Source organism: Schistocerca piceifrons, chromosome 2, assembly GCF_021461385.2.
Source record: "Schistocerca piceifrons isolate TAMUIC-IGC-003096 chromosome 2, iqSchPice1.1, whole genome shotgun sequence".
In the NCBI taxonomy this organism is placed as follows: domain Eukaryota; kingdom Metazoa; phylum Arthropoda; class Insecta; order Orthoptera; family Acrididae; genus Schistocerca; species Schistocerca piceifrons.
Window position 1 is genome coordinate 135,324,660 of NC_060139.1, and position 20,028 is coordinate 135,344,687.

Here is a 20,028-nt window from a genome sequence, read left to right on the forward strand (position 1 = left end):
ACGAGTACTAAATGTATACAGAGCAGTACTGGAGAGAAGTTTATTCTTTAAAGTGTTTAAATTAGGTGTCTTGAGGTCAGATGGTAGTCTGTTATAAAAGATTGTTCCTACTGTACATTGACTACAGTCTGCAGCCTTTGTTTTTTACTTGAGATTCTGTGAAAGTTTTCCTTTCCCAGTATATTGTACCTATGTGGATTACTGTTTGTTACATTATATTCTGGATTTCGTTTCACAAACATTATTGTCTGTAAAATGTATATAGAGTAAATGATTAGTATTTTATATTTTCTGGAGATTTCTCTATAAGTCTCTCTCCTTTTTACCTCAACTACCACTCTTACTGCCTTTTTTTGTGGTCTGAAGAGCCTGTCAGTGAAGACAGCTTGTGGCCCACCCCTTATCTCAGTACCATACTGAAGATGTTGGTGTATCACTCCGAAGTATATTTGTCTCTAGATGTTATAGTCCAGGAAGACTGAGACCATTTCAGTAGATATACATTTGTATTGATTTTCTTACAGATATGGTCTATATGTTCTTTCCATAAGAGGTGTTCATCAACAATTATATCAAAAATTTGTGTTTGTTTGTCTAGCTGAGGCTCAATGGAGGTGTAAATTGAATATTATTTATGTTCTGCTTATAGGTAAGCATAAATTGCATTGTTACTGTCTTCTCTTTATTTACAGGTAGCTTATTTGAAGTAAGATAATTTTATTATAATATTATTTATATATATGTTATAAAATATATTATATTTTATTATTATATTATAACACAAAATTATAAAGATTTCACTAATGTTTGTAGTAGTTTGCATATCATGGCCCCAGCTGACAAAAGATATGTCATCAGCATAGTTTATAACCACGCAGTTTTGGGTTCAGTTAAATCATTAACGTACACAAGAAATGGAAAAAGCCCCAGTACACCTTCTCAGGGTACACCACAATGAAGTATCTTGTGGGCCCAATTTGATTGTTACCAACTGTTCATTCCTTTACTTATAAGTTCATTTGACACATTGTTTCCTGTCTTTCAAATAGGAGGTACGTAATTGTAAGGCCACCCCTCTCATCCTGCATGCTTATAATTTATGCAGTGGAATTGTATGGTTCACAATATCATAAGCTTTACTCATATCCTGTTACCTTATCTCCTTCCTCTAGTTTGTTTAATGCTTCATGTATAAAAATTGCTATTACTGCTAAAGTAGATCTCCTTTTCTAAAACCATGTTGCAGATTTTTGAATAGATTATGTTTGACAAAATGTGCCTCAAACTGTTTTAATATTACTTTCTCCAGTAACTTTCCAAGCTCTGAAGTTAATGATATAGGCCTATCGTTTTTCATGTCAGTTTTTATTCCCTTTTTATACACAGTAGGATTTCAGAGATTTTCAAAAGATCAGGGAATTCTACATGGCAGAGGGTGATATTTGTTAGATGTGTCAGAGGATTCACTAACTCTCCTCTGCATTCCTTTATCAGCCTAGGTAAAATCTCATTCCAGACACAAGATATTTTAGCTTTAAGTTTTTAAATGACTGCTAGGAGGTCCCTCTGAGTAATGCTGTGGATGAATAAAAGATTGGCTATTATTTGTAAAATTTAAATTGGGTACCTAGTGATGTGCTTCACTTGTGCCAATTGTACCAAACATCTGTTTGAATTTCCCACACACTTCTTTTTGGGTTCTTTGTTATACATTCATTTTCTTTTAACATTATGCTGGTGTGTTCATGAGATTACTGTCTCCCACATTCTTTATACATTATTCTCCAGTCAGTTTTACTAAAACAAGTTAAGTTGCTTATTTGATAGGCATATTTATGAGCTTTAAGATTAGTCAAGGAAGCTCTGTAATGTTTCTGATCAGTTTGTAATTTCTTAAATAGTATTGCAATTTAACAATATTATGAAAAGGAAAGTTGCCACTCACCATATAGTAGAGACCCTGAGTCCCACAACAAAAAGACTGTCACACATAAAGCTTTCGGCCAGTAAGGCCTTTGTCAAAAATAGATGACACACACACACACACACACACACACGCACACACACACACACACAAACACACAGACACACATACGGAAATGCAACTCACACAAACGACTGCAGTCTCAGAGTCTCAGGCAACTGAAACCACACTGTGAGCAGTAGCATCAGTGCATGGTGGGAGTGGCGACTGGGTGGCCTTCCTAACTCAGTTCACTCCTCCATCCAACTGTGGCCTATCCCCACTACCCCCAAATCAGCCCATGTTAACTTTCCAGAATTTCATAACATCAAACTTTGCCTCACCATCATTTCCCAAATCCCTCAACATGCAAACTAACCTTACATCCACAGAAAGAACTGCAGTCCACCTTCTAAAAACTGATCCCAACTTTATAATACTACCTGCAGACAAAGGCTTTGCCACAGTTGTTTAGAACTGTCAGGACCTGGCAGAAGAAATCTGACAGCTGTCAGATACTTTCACCTACAAACCTCGCCACCGTGGTCCCATTCCAGAAATCCAGCAGGATCCTGCTCAAATCCTTAGGCCCATCCCAGAGCCTCTCCCCGGAGTCCATCTCTCTACTCACCCTACCACTTCCTGCACTCCTACCTTCTACATGCTTCCTTAAGTCCATAAATAACCACCCAGGATGCCCCATTGTGACCAGTTACTGTCTGCTTTCGTAGACCAACACCGTCAACCTATTACCCAGAACCTACCCTCCTACATAAAAGATACCAACCATTTCCTCCATTGACTCTCCACAGATCCTGTCCCTTTACCACACAGTGCCCTGTTCATCACTATTGATGCCACCTCCCTTTACACTAACATTTCTAATGCCCTCAGCCTTACCACTGCTGATCAATACCTTTCTCAATGCCTGATGGATTCCAGACCAACTATCTCCTTTCTAGTTGCCATGACCAACTATATCCTCACCCACAATTATTTCTCCTTTGAAGGCATTACTTACAAACAAATCCAGGGTACGGCTATAGCCATCCTCATGGCACCATCCTATGCCAACCTATTCATGGACCATGTAGAGGAATCCTTCCTAAACACCCAGAGTCTTAAACCCCTCACCTGGTTCACATTCATCGATGACATCCTTGTGATCTGGATCGAGGCTGAGGACACCCTACCTACATTCCTCCAGAACCTCAACCGCTTCGCCCCATTTACTTCACCTGGTCCTACTCAACCCAATAAGCCTCCTTCCTAGATGACCTCCACCTCAAAGATGACTACATCAATACCTTCCGTCCATATCAAACCGACTAACCACCAGCAGTACCTCCACTTCAACAGCTGCCACACATTCCATACCAAGAAATCCCTTCCACACAGCCCAGCCAGCCATGCATCTGCAGTGATGAGCGGTCCCTCTCGAAATATACCAAGGGTCTCACTGAAGTCTTCACAGATCATAATTATCATCCCAACCTTGTACAAAAACAAATCTTCCATGCATTATCTATCTAGTCTCCCACCACCTCCCAAAGTCCCGCTGTCCGGCTACAGACCAGCATTCCCCTCGCAACTCAGTACCACCCAGGAATGGAGCAATGAATTACATTCCCTGCCAGAGTTTTGACTACCTCCCATCATGCTCTGAAATGAGAAATGTCTTGCCCACTATCCTTCCTACCCCTCCCACAGTGGTATTCCACCATCCACCAAACCTACACAATATCCTCATCCATCCTTACACAACCCCTGTTCCCAACCCCTTACCTCATAGTTCATACCCCTGTAATATACCTAGATGCAAGACCTGTCGCATACATCCTCCCACCACTACCTAATCCAGTCCAGTCGCAAACATCACCTATCCCATTAAAGGCAGGGCTACCTGTGAAACTAGTCATGTGATCTACAAGCTAAGCTGCAACCACTGTGCTTCATTCTATGTGGGCACGACAAGCAACAAGCTGTCTGTCTGCATGAATGGCCACTTACAAACTGTGGCCAAGAAACAAGTGGACCACATGCCAAACATGACATCCTTCATTTCAATAACTGCTTCACAGCCTGTGCCATATGCTTCCATCCCACCAACACTGGCTTTTCTGAACTGCACAGGTGGCAACTTTCCCTGTAATACATCCTACATTCCTGTAATCCTCCTGGACTCAACTTTCATTAGTCACTGTCTTCACCCATTCCAGCTCTACACAGCTGTCATTCTACCATCACACACATTGTTTTTACTTTTTACTTCTCTCCTTTTCCACTATGCCCCCACCCCCCTCCCCACCTCTCCCATGACCTCTATCTGACCTGCAGCACTTCACTGTCCTCCACCCCCACCATATTATCCCTCCCCTCCCTGCCCAAGCCTCCTCCTACCCCCACCCAGTCCCCACTCCCATCATGGACTAGTGCTGCTGCTTGCAGTGTGGTTTCGGTTGTCCGAGACTGCAGTCATGTGTGTGAGTTGTGTTTATGTAAGTGTTTGTGTGTGTGTGTGTGTGTGTGTGTGTGTGTGTGTGTGTGTGTGTGTGTCATCTGTTTTTGATGGAGGCCTTACTGGCCGAAAGCTTTATGTGTGACAGTCTTTTTGTTGTGCCTATCTGTGACTCAGCATCTTCACTATATGGTGAGTGGCAACTTTCCTTTTCATAATATTTTTACATTACTTCCTGGATTTTCCGTTGTGTGAGTGTCGTAATGTAGTATTTTGAATGAGTATGTAACAGTGCTTCATTTTCTCTCTCAGTTCAATGCTTTCAGAAGGGAAATTCTCATCTTTGTGAGTACTAGCTTTGTTTACTTGTTTTACTAAAGGACATGTTTCATTTAAAGTTTTATTGAATAGTTTACAGAAATTGTCCCATTTATTGTTCACATTTGTTGCATTGTAAACTGGTTCCCATTTTTCATTGTCTAATTCATATATTATTAACAGGCTGTAAATTAATATAAAGCAATCAAAATGTGAAAAAGAGTAATCGAACTTAGAAATAAATCCAGAAGTGACAAGAACCATGAAAGATATAAGTCACAAATGCAGAAAAGCAGAAATTGATAAAGAAAGGAACAATAAGGAATTTAAAATAAAAATCAATTGAAATACAAGAAGAAAAGGAATGGAACTGGGCCATTGTAGAGGAAGCTTAGCAAAATTGGCACAGGAAATGTGGAATGGTAGCCTTTGTAGGGCAAAAAAATACTATATTCTTTAATCTTCACTATGACCAAGTCCTGACAGCAGGAGACAAAGATGACTCCAGTTATATGTTCAGGGAACTGCGCGAACAATACTCAAAATGTGCCCTAACAATAAACACAAAAAAGATGGAGTATATGGTAGTGGGGGAAGATGACCGAAAATATTTGGACATGAGGTTCTGCAAATTAAAATCTGTACATTTAAATACAAGGGGATCACTTTTACAACAAGTAAAAGAAGCACACGGTTGGAGAAGTTTTATTCAGCCGTAGAGCATTTTTACAATGATATTGGACATGTGTTGGTCATTTATTTTCAACAATTGGTGCATTACAGTGCCAACATTTTATGTATTCCTCAGCTAAGAATTTCAGTTCTTGCTAGTAGTGTCCCGACCCCCACGGTGCAAGGATGTGTAAATAAATTGTCGTTGAAATCTGTTGGCTACATCTGTAGCCCATGTGACTGTTCATGGAAGTTAAATCTCTGACTGCACAAGCTGTGAAACTGAGGTAAATATGATACAGTTGCTGTAATAAATACTACAAAAGCAGTGCACATTTTATAGTATTGTCATTTGTAGGCATTTTTGCAGTTAGTTATTTCTTGTTCTGTATATTATATGTTTAGATGCTGGATCATATAAACAAGATGGAATAAAAAATAAAAAATAAATTTAAAAAATCAGAGACGGCAACTGGAGGAAGAAGGGTTTGTGGAACAAAATGTTCCACCTGTGTCTCCTTACAAGTCTAATATGGAATAGGAAGGCGAGAAAGACAATGCTGATGAAGATGCCTGTGTCAGCTTTAGCTACCTTTCAGTCTCGTAATGGCACACAATGGAGCAAGTTTCCACCACTCACTTCCAGAACCAGATCTCTCAACATTTTGGCTCATCCACCAGGCCCAATAGGTTTGGCCAAAGATGTTAAAACATCTCTTTTATCATTTCTGCTATTTTTTGATGGTGATGTTTGGAACATTCTTGTTGATTTGTCAAACATTTACATTGATACCATAAAAAGCAAATGTCAGAGTCAGAGATGCATATCATACTGACCTGATAGTAATCAAGGCACTTACAGACATTTTATTAGTAATTGGTACTTACCATAAAGGGCAAAGAACTCTAAAGGATTTTTGGAACAATACAAAAAGTTATGGAATTGGACTAGTATATAGAGCTATGTCAGAGAGTAGATTGCAATTCCTACTGCGAGATCTTTGCTTTGAGGGTGTAAGAGACAGGCGGGGTCATCAACCAGATGACCGATTGGCTTCCATACAAGAAATTACCAACAATGCTTCAGAACTGTAAGAAATATTACACTTCAAGTGAAACTCTTATGATTGCTGAGCAGTTAGCCACTTTCAAGGGACGCTGTGGTTCTATGATGTACATGCCAAACAAACCAGAAGAAATCATTATCATTATGGTTGTGGTCGTCAAGTATCCATATTCCTATAATTTTGAAATTTACATAGACAAGCAACCAGAGGAACCATTTAGAGAGTAAAATAAAGTGCCTGATATCATCACTCGAATTCTGAGTCCATTATATGGCCTGGGATGCAATATCACTAAGGACAATTGGTTTGCTAGTGATCCTACATGCAAAGAACATTGCCCCACAAGATTACAGGCATAGGAACACTAAGAAAGAATAAACCATAGATAACTGAATTGTTCAAAACAATACACAACCAAGAAATAAGCAAATCAATTTTTGGGTTTTGACCTTAAGGCAAGGTCCCTCGTATACATCTCTCAGTCTATTTTCCTGGGATTCCTATAGGCCGTGGTCTGTCTGATTCCCATTTCAACCTTGAATTTAATGTACATGTGGTCCGATGAGGATGGCTCTAATGCCACATGCCATTGTTTGACATAGCTGCCCATCATCATAGAACCAAAGCTTATGTCAATTACTTCGTCCCTTCTGCTATTCCTGAATGTAGGTTCATTGCCCCTATTCAGGACCTCCAAGTTGTTAGACAGGAGAAATTCAAGAAGGTACTCACCTCTATTGTTGGTGTCCTTGCTGCCCCACACTAGGTTGTGGGCATTGGCACCACATCCAACCAACAGTTGGTTGCCTTGCCGATGACAAGCTTCTGTCAGTCTCCTCACCTCCAAAGGAGGAGGAGGGCTGTTGTCATAAGGAAGGTATGCTGAGGCCAAAACAATGTCCCTTGTGATACCTTCCTCACGTTGCTGCATCCTGATGGTCACTAGGTCCCTGGAGCAGAAATCCATTATTGGCATGAAAGCAACTCCATTTCTTACCTAGATGCATGTTCTGGAGTTTCTTAGATTCCTAGCATAAATCAGCTTACCTTCAGTGCCACCAAGGACCGATAAGCCCCCTTTATATAGGTAGGGTTCTTGTATCAGGGCTACGTCCACTTCCTGTCTCCCTAGGCAGCGGCTCAGGGCAGCAGTGGCCCCTTTACTGTGCTGCAGACAAATCTGCAGCACCTCCAATCTCCGTCTTGCTGCCATCATTGCCTTTGAGCTCTTTGATTACCCTCACAGTGACCTGAGAGAACCCTAAAAACAATTTGAGGCCTTGCTCTCACATCGCCTTCAGGACCTTCTCTCTGACACCCACCACCAGGGTTCGTCCTTCCAGTACAAACTTCTGGTTGATTACTCTCCAGTCCTCTGTCAAGACTTTTTGGCTCTGGACCCCTATTTTCTCAAACAGCATCTTCGGAGAGACATCCTTAAGGATGTTTGGTACCCATATTTATACCTTTGTGGTCTTAACAAGCTCTGCTACTGTCTTGATCAACAGCTTTGCATCCTCCCATGGGGATATCATGGGTACCTTGTCCTTAAGCCATTCCACCATGTGCACCCCACATAGACAAAGAAGAAGGCACCATGATCTAAATAGACCCTCCTGAAGTTGGGTCCTGGACCAGCGTCTCCTCCCAATCTTTCCAAATAGGGCCATCTGTACAAGTTCCTCCTGCTACGAGATTATGGCTACCAGTGGATAGCCTTCCTGGATAACTGCCATCTTAAAAACTGAGACTGCAGTACTAAATGTCTGTTCCCTATTTCTTGCCTCTGCTTTTTCTGGGCTCACTTGTCCAGGGAGGAGGGAGTCTTAAATTTCTCCCTTATCCTCTTGCTACATGTCTTTGACATTGTGGGGGTCTGCATATCCCCTTCAACCTGAGACAGTTTTTTCTGAGGGGTCTTAGGCTCGACCCCTTTTAATTCCCTCCACTTGTGTTTTGGAAGCCATTCTTTTCCTTCCTTTTGTCTCTTTTCCCTGAGTAGCTTCCTCCCCTGGTCCCAAGACAAGGCTTTACTCTTGATCTGGTACGACTTCTCAGTTACAGTTCCCACTTCTGGCTCAGGTTAGACCCTGATTCAGTTGTGGGAGTGCACTCCATCAGTCCTGACCCCAATGTTTGGGTGTCTGAGGTCTTAGTTTGCTCCTCAGTTTGTTTTAATTTATTTTCTTTTTTCGTGTCCCACGAGATTTGGGGATCTACACGCTCCACACCACGAAAACACCGCACGGTGTATACTTACTCAGTGAGGTTGTCCACATCACATCACACCTTAGGTTGGGAAGGGAATTGGGTAAGGATTAGGAGCGGATAAGAAAGACAGGACATTGCGGGACACTCTTAGTCTGATCCATCAGCTAGGGCCTTTCTGGCAGTAGGTCCTCTACCTTCAGCATAGCCCTCAGCTTCTCACAGATACACAAGCCTCTGCACCCGCACGGACAGTGCTTCATCAAGGTGGTGTGCCCTGGAGAGGCAATTGTATGCTAGTCAGTTACGTGCCAAAGTGAAAGTAGTTTTGTTGTTATCTACACTGCACAATGATGACAAGTGCCTGATATTGTCCATCAAGTTCTGAATCCATTATATGGCTGTGGATGCAATATCGCTATGGACAATTGCTTTGCTAGTGTTCCTACATGTAAAGAACATTGACCCACAAGATTATGGCCATAGGAACACTAAGAAAGAATAAACCGGAGATACCTGAATTGTTCAAAACAATACACAACTGAGAAATAAACGATCTATTTTTGGATTTTGACCTGACTGCACACTAGTCAGTTATGTGCCAAAGCAAATTAAAGTAGTTTTTCTGTTATTTACACTTTACAGTGATGACAAAATCAATGCTGCTAGTGGTGATGTTATAAAACCGGAAATCATCACATTTTATAACCAAACAAAGTGTGGCATCAATGTTTTTAATAAAATGTGTACACAATACAGCATTACTCAAAACAGTTGCCAGTGGCCTCTCACACTGTATTACAGTTTTGTCAATATGGTGAGGGTAAATGTTCTTGTGATATATGAGAAGGACAACTTTGAAATGAAAGTCGTCTACTGTCACTACCTACATAATGTTGGATTTGCACTAGCAAGGCTTTATATTGAACATCTATTATTGCAACAAAACATTCCCAGAGCTATCAGACTGAAAGGCCTACTACTTCTTGGACTTCCAGAACAACCCATGCACCCTGTTATACTTACTCAGGGAGGAACTGGTTGCTGTTCTTTTTGTAGCAGGTCTCATGATCGCAGCATGCATAAACAATGCAGCAGGTGCACGAGACACATTTGTAGCGATAATCAGTCTGTCTTGTGCCCTGAATGTATGCCATCTAAATGAAGATGATTGTGAAAAATTGTTTATTGGTTCCATTAGATGATCATAAATCAAGAAACTGGTAAGTATTATTTTTGAAATTAAAATTATGTGAAAATCATCAAAACTGGTGTTTGAACATTGAGTTTTTAAAGGGTTTTTTATTTCTTTGTTTATGATGGATAAAAAGTTAAATTTCATTAATTTTATGTATAAGGGTGGTAAAGATAAAGATGTGTGGTATTTGTACAAAATGTTTTCTTTAAATTATGTCCTAATTTGTAAATAACAAAATTTCTTGTCGGGCCACACTTGTAGCCTGTCTGTATGCTCAATGAGTGTTAAGGGCATGTGCACTCTAGTGTTAAGAACAGGAAAAATACATAATTCATTTACACAGACATTCCTGTCAACAATGACAGGACTCTTGGCCCAGGCCTTGTAGTAGGAACCATCCCAGCATTTGCCTGAAGTAATTCATGGGATCCATGGGAAACCTAAGTTAGGATGGCTAGATGAAGATTGGAACCTCCATCCTCCCAAATATAAGGCCAGTCTGTCTAAAACAACAAAATACAATAGTTGCAACGTTACCACACATATATGATCTAATGTATCACTCGTGTGTCAACAAAGAAATACGAAAAACTAACATTAAAATAAAACAAATGTGTTCTTTGTTTGGAAAATGTAGTGTCCTTGATATAGGCAAATCAGACAGATGTCAGCATACAGAACACAGAATGCATCTAAATTATGAAGGAAAAAACAACTCTGCCTGTAAAACAATAAATGAAATCATTGCGAACAGGAAGAGAGCAAACAGCAAAATTCCATGTACCATTATGGGACCAGTCTCAGCAGCAGGAGAAGCAGCATTGTCAAAAGCAGCAGAATTGTCAGTGGCAGGACCAACAGCTGGAACATCAACACATGCAGCAGGAACTGTTGCCCATCCTACATGCAACAGAAAGCAAATCCAATGTTTTTTATGTTCAGCCACTCATCCCCTTAACAAGACAAGAACTTCACCACCATGTCATCTGAAGGAGCAGTCAACATTGGAAAAACCATCAAATGGTTCCATCCCATCTCAATGGTTTTTTTGCTGCAGGGCTACAGCAAAACGACAGTAAGATAAGTACAAGTGTAATGTTCTTACATATTAATGTGCAGTCTCTTAAGAACAAACTTAATGAACTTCAGTATTGGCTGGAAAACTTAAACTGCACTGTTATTTCAATAAATGAACACTGGCTTAGCAATGAGGAACTAAAATTAAGTGTACCATTTGGATATGAATTAGCAACCAGCTACTGTAGAACAAGTATTAACCCTTTGTGTCACAGTGGTTTCACTGCGAACCACTTTTTGCTGCATTGTATCCCTTTGCGGTATAGACGACTCACTGTGAAACCACCATCTCACCTTTGTTTGTTCGGGCACTCTAGTGGATTTTCAATGAACTAACTCAACAAATCTTGAGAGAGCAAGACTGCAAGCGGGAACCAGCATTCATCACGTGTTTTCTGTGCAAGTGAGACATATTTCAATTCAGACACGTTGTTTTGTGTTGTTCAGATGCTGTACTTTATTCAATGTAAGTAAAATTTTTATACACGCTACAACATAGGTTCTAGATAAAATATGTCTAAAGTTTGAATATAGCACATTATTTGAAACAATGAGCAGCACAAATGTTGGTGGTTTCACTGTGAAAACACTATGCTAATATGATACCTTTGCCATATAAAGCTTCTATTCTTATGTACAGTAAGCTATTTAACTTTTACCTCTATTTAGATGGATAAAAGATACACCTTGGTGGAAGTAGACGAGGCTACTGTCTACAACCTACTTTTTGAGGATATTCTAAGCGATTTGTCAGAACTATCAGAATCTGAAGAGGATGAAGATGGTAATCTGGAGGGTATTACTCAGGCCCTTGTACAGGAAGCCCCCATGCTCCTACCTTCTTTAACAGCTGAGAAAGAAGTTTCTGAAGCTCCAGCTGATGTCAGTGAACTACTTCCTTCCACCCAAGACTTGACAGAACCAAAGTGGTCACATGAGTTCGGTGATTATGATCATGTAAATCTTGTGGAGGAAACTGGGCCTTCGCCCAATTTTGATAATTTTTCTTCCCCAGTTGACTTTTCCCTTGAACTTTTTGCTAATCAGAAATTGGAGGAAATAGTGTATCAGACAAATTTATATGCTGTGCAAAAGGTTGGTGGCATCAATCCCCATCCTACAAATATAAATGAGATGAAAGTGTTTTTAGGTATTAATTTACTTATGGGTGTAAAAGCACAACCTAGGTTTAGAGATTACTGGTCATCTCTCCCAGCACTGTGGGATGAATACATTCCCCAAAGAATGCCATTGAATAGATATGTGTGACTCCTTTCTAATTTACATGTAAATGACAAGTAAATGACAACAAAAAACCACCACAGAGGGGATCAGCATATTATGAGAAACTATATAAACTACAACCATTGCTAAATTCTCTCTCCACAACCTACAAAAATTGTTACAAGCCATCTAAGAAACAAGGCATTGACAAGTCAATGATTAATTTCAAAGGGCAGTCATTTATGAAAATCTATATGCCACAGAAACCCATAAAAAGGGGTTACAAAGTGTGGGTAAGGGCAGACAAAACAGGGCATATTTGTGAGTTTCAAATCTATGCAGGGAAAAATGGATCCCAGGTAGAGAAGGACCTAGGTGGGAGAGTTGTTACTGATTTGACAAGATCACTGGTAGGTCAGGGTTATGAAATCTACGTAGACAACAATTTTACATCAGTGTCATTGTTCAAAAACCTTCTATTACATAAAATATATGCCTGAGGCACAATTAAAAGTGTCAGGAAATACTTGCCAAAAGATTTTAAATCTGATAAATGTATACTCGTGGGGAATCAGAGTGGAGGGACTGGGAGGGAGTAACCTGCACTAAATGGATGGACAAAAGACCTGTTCTTTTTCTCTCCATTTTCCATAGTCCAAGCCAAGAAGCCACAGTGTACCGAAGAAAGAAACATGGCTCTCATGAAGCAATGAAATGTCCGAAAGTGGTATGTTACTACAATACTTCAATGGGTTATGTTGATAATGCAGACATGCTCAAATCAACTAAATCAACTTAGGAATTAGACAGGAAAAGCAAGAAGTGGTGGCACAGAATATTTTCCCATTGCTCGGATGTCACTGTCGTGGATACCTATGTCATATATAAAATAAAAACTGGAAGAATACCAGTGAAATTAAAAGATTTTAGGACACTAGTGGTTGAGGGTCTGTTTGTGCAAAGCAGAATTTCTCCTGGCAGGAAAAGGAAAGCAATTTCCCGGCCATCATCATCTAAGAACACATTTAGAATGAAAGTTTCTGTGGATAAAAGACAATCCAATGAACCACATATTCCTGTATTCCTGTTCATTGCAAATCAAAACGTTGTGCAAATTGTAGTTCAAAAAAGGAGCCTCATAGAGCCAGATGGTCATGCAAAGTATGTGATGTCGGATTGTGCCTAACAGTTAAAAAAACTGTTTTTTGGAGTATCATGAAAACTAGAAAACAAGTGTATGTAATGTACTTTGAAATTTTGCATTAAACAAAAAAATTTTTTGGGAATCAGTTTATAAAAAAAAATTGTATGAAAGAAAATGGAACATTAGTGTAATGAAATATTGAAAATCAAAAATTAATGGATTTTTGAAATATGTTGAACAACCCCATGCGTCACAGTGGTTTCATAGTGAAACCACCTATATACATTTTTTATAAAAATCGAAAAAAATTTAAAAAAATTGTAGTATGCTCCAGTAATGCAATAAAGAAGGATAATATCAAACTTCAGTGCATATCAAGTCCAAAAGTATTTGTGTGACTCAAAGGGTTAAACTTGGTAGTGTATCTGTATATGTTAAAAATAGTGTGAACCTAATCTATGAAGTTATAGATGTAAGTGGACTGTGCACAGAAGCAAAATTTGAAGGTGCAGCCATAATTTGCCAAACCAGGAAATTATAATAGCTTCAGTATACCGCTCCCCCTCCCCCCCCCCCCCCAAAAAAAAAAAAAAAAAAAAAAAAAAAAAAAAAAAAAAAAAAAAAAAAAAAAACCACAATGAAGACCTGTTTGTGGTACTAATATTTGGTGATATCAATATAGACATTAGGTTTAAAAAGAGAAAGGTTGATCACTTGCTAAATACTTTAAGATCCCTTAACTTCAGTTGCGTAAATGACAAACCCGCAAGACAGGAAGCATGTCTAGATAACATAATGTGTAGTTTTCATCTAAACAAAACAGAATTCAACACAATCAAGCTAGGCATTTCAGATCATGAGGGCTATGGCTCACACAAACTCTTAACAGTAAAGCAACTGAAACTTCCACAGACTGTAGAAAAATTATAAGACCAGTTAAGTTGATAAGTAAAATGAATTTAATAAAATGGGATAAAATAATAACCACTGCAGGTGCAAATGAATCTACCAACAAATTTCTGGAACTGTTAACTGAAAATTTTGAAGCATGTTGTCCTAAATGCTACAAGAAAATATCAAAGCAAAATCATTACACCAAACCACAAAATCTAAAAAGCTGCTACACCCCACTTCTAAGTAGAATAAGAATCATAATGCTACTCTATCATGATAAGTCCAAGCACAATAATGCTGACATGGAAATGTACATGAAAGTGAAAAAGATTTCCAGGTCTGAAATCAAGGCAGCTAAGTGCAAAGCAAATGATACATATATACTGAACTCAGGAAATAAATGCAAAGCTCCATGGGAAATTATTAAAACAGAAACTAACTGTGATGATAAAGTATACCAGACACCAATTCCACCTGATATTCTATCTAAATGCACATTTTGTCAGTCCACAATCAGATAACAGCATAATCTAGAATATGAGTAAGGCAGAGGCACTGCTGCCAGAAATGAACAGTAAGCAGACAGACAGCTTTCACTGGACTTGTGTAACTGAGAAGATGGTCTATGAATCAGTAGCTAAGCTCAGTAATTCTAGAGCATAGGATTACTATGGTCTCTCAAATTATGTTATTAAATATATTAGAAAACAAATATTAATGCCACTGACTAAAATAATCAACAAAATTTTATATAAAGGTAATTATCCAGAATGTTTAAAAAGATCTGTAGTTAAACCAGTAAATAAGAAAGGAGATATAGCATCACCAGATAACTATCGACCAATATCACTTATACCCATAATATCAAAAATAATAGAATATTGCATGCATAAACAGATGGGTCAATATTTTGATCATAATGATATCCTCACCTCCTCACAGTATGGTTTCAGATCTAGCCTTTCTACAGTCAAAGCAGTTAAGAGTATGGTAGCAAAAATATGCAATTGTTCTGAAAAATAAAGATATTATCTGTGCAACACTGTTAGACCTCAGGAAAGCTTTTGATGTGGTCTCCCACAATATTCTGATAAAAAAAACTCTACCACTACAGAGTGAGAGAGAATGCACAATGCATAATGCAGTCAAACTTGGACAATAGAAAACAGTTAAGGTAAATAATCAGATGTCAGAATGTCTGGCAGTTGTGAAGGATGTACCTCAAGGATCTGTTCTTGGACCTTTCCCTTTCATTATTTATATAAATGATTTACCTGCAGTTGTATCATGTGATGCAGTGCTATATGCTGATGACCAGCACTCATCACATGTGATACCAATCTTGAAAATGTGCAACACAGCATGGCAGTGGCAATGGAGAGGTGCGCTACTTGGTTTGAGGCAAGTGTACTGCAGAAGAATTATAGTAAAACTGAAGCTATTGTATTCAGTCTGAATGCCCCCAGTCATGATAACAAAACAGTAAAATTATTAGGATTTCATGTAGATAAAAAGCTCAGCTGGGATACCCACACAGGGAAGATATGTGGCAAATTGGCACATGCCATATATCTGCTATACAAGCTGAGGAGCAGTATCTGTAAAGAACTTCTGTTGTATGCATATTTTGCATTCTTCTATCCGCACATGGGGCAATTCTGTAGGCTCAAAATTAGTGTTTAAATGGCAAAAGAAAGCCATAGGGTGCATAGTAGAACTTAGCACAAATGAATCATGTCGAGATTATTTTAAGAAACTAAATATAATGACAGTGCCTGGCCTGTATCTTTACAACTGCCTTGTCTTTGTTAAATTGAATCTGAGTAAATTTGACTTAAGGAGAACAGTTAATGACCATAACATAAGAAATGGACATACAGTTGATGTGCCATATGGTAGGCTTGCAAAGACACATAACAACTACGAATACTTTGGTCCTGTCTACTTCAAAAAATTACCTGAAAATGCCTGCACAGTGCCAGTAAATAAATTCAAAACTAGTCTTTGGAAGTGGATCAAATGTAAAGTAATTTACTCTGCTCAAGAGTTCCTTGAGTATATGACAAATGACCCACATTCCTTATGAGAATGACCTTTAAATTAATTGCAAACCATACATATGCCACACTGTGGAACTATTTCATTACTGTTTCTTATACTTACTGTTAATTATCTGTTTAATTACTTATTTGTTGTTCACTGAACTACGTAGTTCATTTGTCTTGTAATTGATCTATTAGGAAACTTCTTGCTGTTATTGAAATTTGCACAAATATGTATTGTATCCATCCTGGATTATTATATTGTAGTTAATAACATTTGTAATGTTGAAGTTTATATTATTATTATTGTTATTATTATGTTAACACTGACGACACCAATTGCATGTAAATATGCGCAATGGTGGAATAAAATATTTGTATTTCTATTTGTAAAACAGTGCTATCTCATTCATTCTGCAACGAAGTTATTGAATAATATGAAAGGTTAGTGCTACACTGTTCATTCATTTCTCACTCCTGGTCAGTGCACACACTACTCACATGATATAAAAATTGTTCATACCTTAACACTACACAGTCTCTCATCTGATGTCAGGGCCATTGTCTCAGTGTCTGTTTCCATTTTGGGTACTGCAGCTTCCCATTTGCTAACCTGAAAACAGGGTCAGCATGTCTCTGTAGTAAGTGGGATGTTGAGCTCAGAAAGAAAATAAGGTGTTGGTATAATACATTGCATAGCTTTTGGGGTAAGTTTTCCCAGAAAAGGACAAAAGGAAGAAAAAACATACTGTAAAAGTGATATGTGAAGTTATATATGTTTTATTGTTATTGTTATTTGTGTGTGTGACATTTTCTTTAAATCAGTAACCTGTGTTGTCTGAGTTGAGTAATCTTTCAGTGTTCAGTATGTATTGCTTTTTTAAACTGCCTTTTTACATAGGACTGTTTTAGTAATCTCTTTGAATCTCCCTGGGCAATTTGTTGTTCAGTTTTATGCCTTGGTAGAAAATGCTATTTTGAGTTTTATGATTATTCTTTCTTGGTAAATGTAAGTTCAGTTTAACTCTTGTTTCATGGTCATGGACATGTTTGTGCAGCAACTATCAATGTTATTTTTGATGTGACACTTAGTTAGTTAGTTTGTTTGTTTCAAATTCCATGGCTCACTCAGCATGACAAATTGCAATGATGTGGAACAAATAATTTTACATTCACATCACAAACTGATATATTCGCACATGTGTATGTGTGTGTGTGTGTGTGAGAGAGAGAGAGAGAGAGAGAGAGAGAGAGAGAGAGAGAGAGAGAGCAGCAGCAGAAATTCTTCTAGGGAATAGGAGTTGTCAAGGAGAAACTTTGTCAGTTTATTTTAAAAATTTACTTTGCTGTCTGTCAGACATTTTATATCACTGGGTAAGTGATCGGAATTAATTATTGTATTATGCACTCATTCTGTGCTATAGAAAAACTTAATGTGGAATAATGAATGCCATTTTTCCTTCAGGTAATGTAATTGTGTTTAACATTACCTTTTCAACTGCAGTGTACTAATTACAACAAACTTCATGAGTGAGTAAATATACTGTAAAGCAGTAGTCAGAATGCCCTACTTCATAAACAGATGTCTACAAGATGATTGTGGGTGGGCAACACATATTATTCTTACAGCATGAAGACATCCTATTTAAAGATGAGTCATCCCAGAACATTATTCTGTATGACATTATTGAATGAAAATATGCAAAATATCCCAATTTACTGATTTGTCTCTTCCCAAGATTTGCAATGATTCAAAGAGCAAATGTGGTGCTTTTTTTCAGTTTAAATTCCTCATCAATAAAGACACATAAGAATTTTGAAGTTTCCACCCTATTTATTATTTCCTCACCATATGTTACACTTGCCATTGGTGTAGTACCTCCAGATCTGCAGAATTGAATATGTTGTATATTTTTAAAACTGAGGGCCAACATTTGCAGAAAATCAATCAATGATACTTTCAAGAACTTAGTTTACCATTTCTTCTGTTTCTGTATGTATGCTTTGATTGATTACAATGCCATAGTCATCTACAAAAATAACTAATTCTGCTTGTTATATACTATACAGAAGATCATTTCCATGTACAAGGAAAAATAGTTTTTATAGTTTAATAGACGTGTACCTCTTCTTATAAAAGCCTAATATGTATCAAATGACCTGTCCTATATCATCATATGCATTTCTGTACAATGTATGATTCAGAGGATCAAAACAAACAAATAAACAAATAGTGGATCTAAGGTTGAGCCTTGGAGAACCTCATATATGATTTCTCTGGTCAGAATTACATGCCCAGAATATATTGATTGAATTACTAAGTACAACTTTCTACATTCTTTTGATTAGGTATGCCATTGTCCATTGGTTGGCTACACCATCAATCCCATAAAACTTAAATGTATCTAGTAGAATACCCTGGTTCACGCCATCAAATGACTTAGATAGGCTACAGAAAATACTAATCAGCACTATTTTATTATTTAATACTTGTAAAATTTGGAGAGTTAATGTGTAAATGGCATGGTGGACATGTAAATGGCATTCTCAGTGGAGCAACTCTTCTGAAACACAAATTGTGGTTTGTTGAGGATATTGTTGTTGCTAGGGTTTAATAATGAGTAAAAAAATTAGAATATGGATAAGCTACTATGGACGGTATAGTGAACACATTATTGCAGCCTAGACAGACATGAAGCCCTTGCCTACCACAGTAGTACAAGTTTATGTGCCAACTAGCCCCACAGATGATGAAGAGATTGAAGAAATGTATGATGCGATAAAAGAAATTAACAATATTATGAGAAAGTTGCAACTCACCATATGGCAGAGATGATGCATCACAGACAGGCACAACAAAAAGATTTTCACACTTATGAGCTGCTTGATATCTTCCTGGTGCAGGCGATCAGGTGTTGTTGCTTGAAAAGTGGCATAGAGAGGTGAGGCAGGAGGCAGTCCAGCAGGTGATAGAGGGCCGGCCAAAGCCATCACTGCCCCTGCCATCTAAGAGAATCTCTGTCATGGGCAAAAGCCCAGACCGCAACTGCGAACCGGCATGACTCTGCATCAAGCTGTGACAAAGACAGTGTGGTAAATGAGAGTGGAGGTGACGTGCAGAGCATACCAGAGCGAGAGTGCGCGGTCGTGTGGACCTCAACAGCCTGGACACTAGCACCTGCAGGGCGGCCACAGCTGCAGTTGACACCAGCAGCACATAAGTGTGAAAATCTTTTTGTTGTACCTATCTGCGACTCAGCATCTCTACTATGTGGTGAGTAGCAACTTTCCTTCTCATAATGTTGTTACATTCTTTCCTGGATTTTCCATTGTTTGATAAAAGAAATTATTCAGATAGTTAAGGGAGATGATAATTTAATAGGCATGGGGGTGTGGAATTTGGTAGAAGGAAAAGAAAGCGAAGGAAAAGTAGTGGGTAAATATGCACTGGGGGTAAGGAATGAAAGAAGAAGCCATCTGGTAGAATTTTGCACAGAGCATACCGGTAACTTAATCATTGCTAACACTTGGTTTGAATGAAGGATGTATATGTGGAAGAGGCCTGGAGACGCTGGAAGGTTTCAGATGGATTAAACACAATTTATTGATTATGAACTGTAGACTAAAACTGAAGAAACAGCAAAAAGTTAAGAATTTAAGGAGATGGGACCTGGATAAATTGAAAGAACTAGAGGCTTCAGAGAGTTTCAGAGAGAGCATTAGGGAATGTTTAACAAGAACAGGGGAAAGAAATACATTATAA

At 38.4% G+C, this 20,028-nt stretch overlaps 1 protein-coding gene and 1 long non-coding RNA gene across 4 annotated transcripts in view; one reads left to right on the forward strand and one right to left on the reverse strand.

Moving 5' to 3' along the window:
* LOC124777974 (CBY1-interacting BAR domain-containing protein 1) overlaps window positions 1-20,028 on the forward strand; it is a 195,720-nt gene that overhangs the window by 113,625 nt on the left and 62,067 nt on the right. The window lies entirely within an intron of this gene.
* On the reverse strand, window positions 7,382-11,312 carry LOC124777975. Its single transcript, XR_007015815.1, has 3 exons — window positions 11,256-11,312; window positions 10,669-10,784; window positions 7,382-7,428 (listed from the first exon to the last, which is right to left on the reverse strand). It is a non-coding gene; the product is annotated as an uncharacterized LOC124777975 (long non-coding RNA).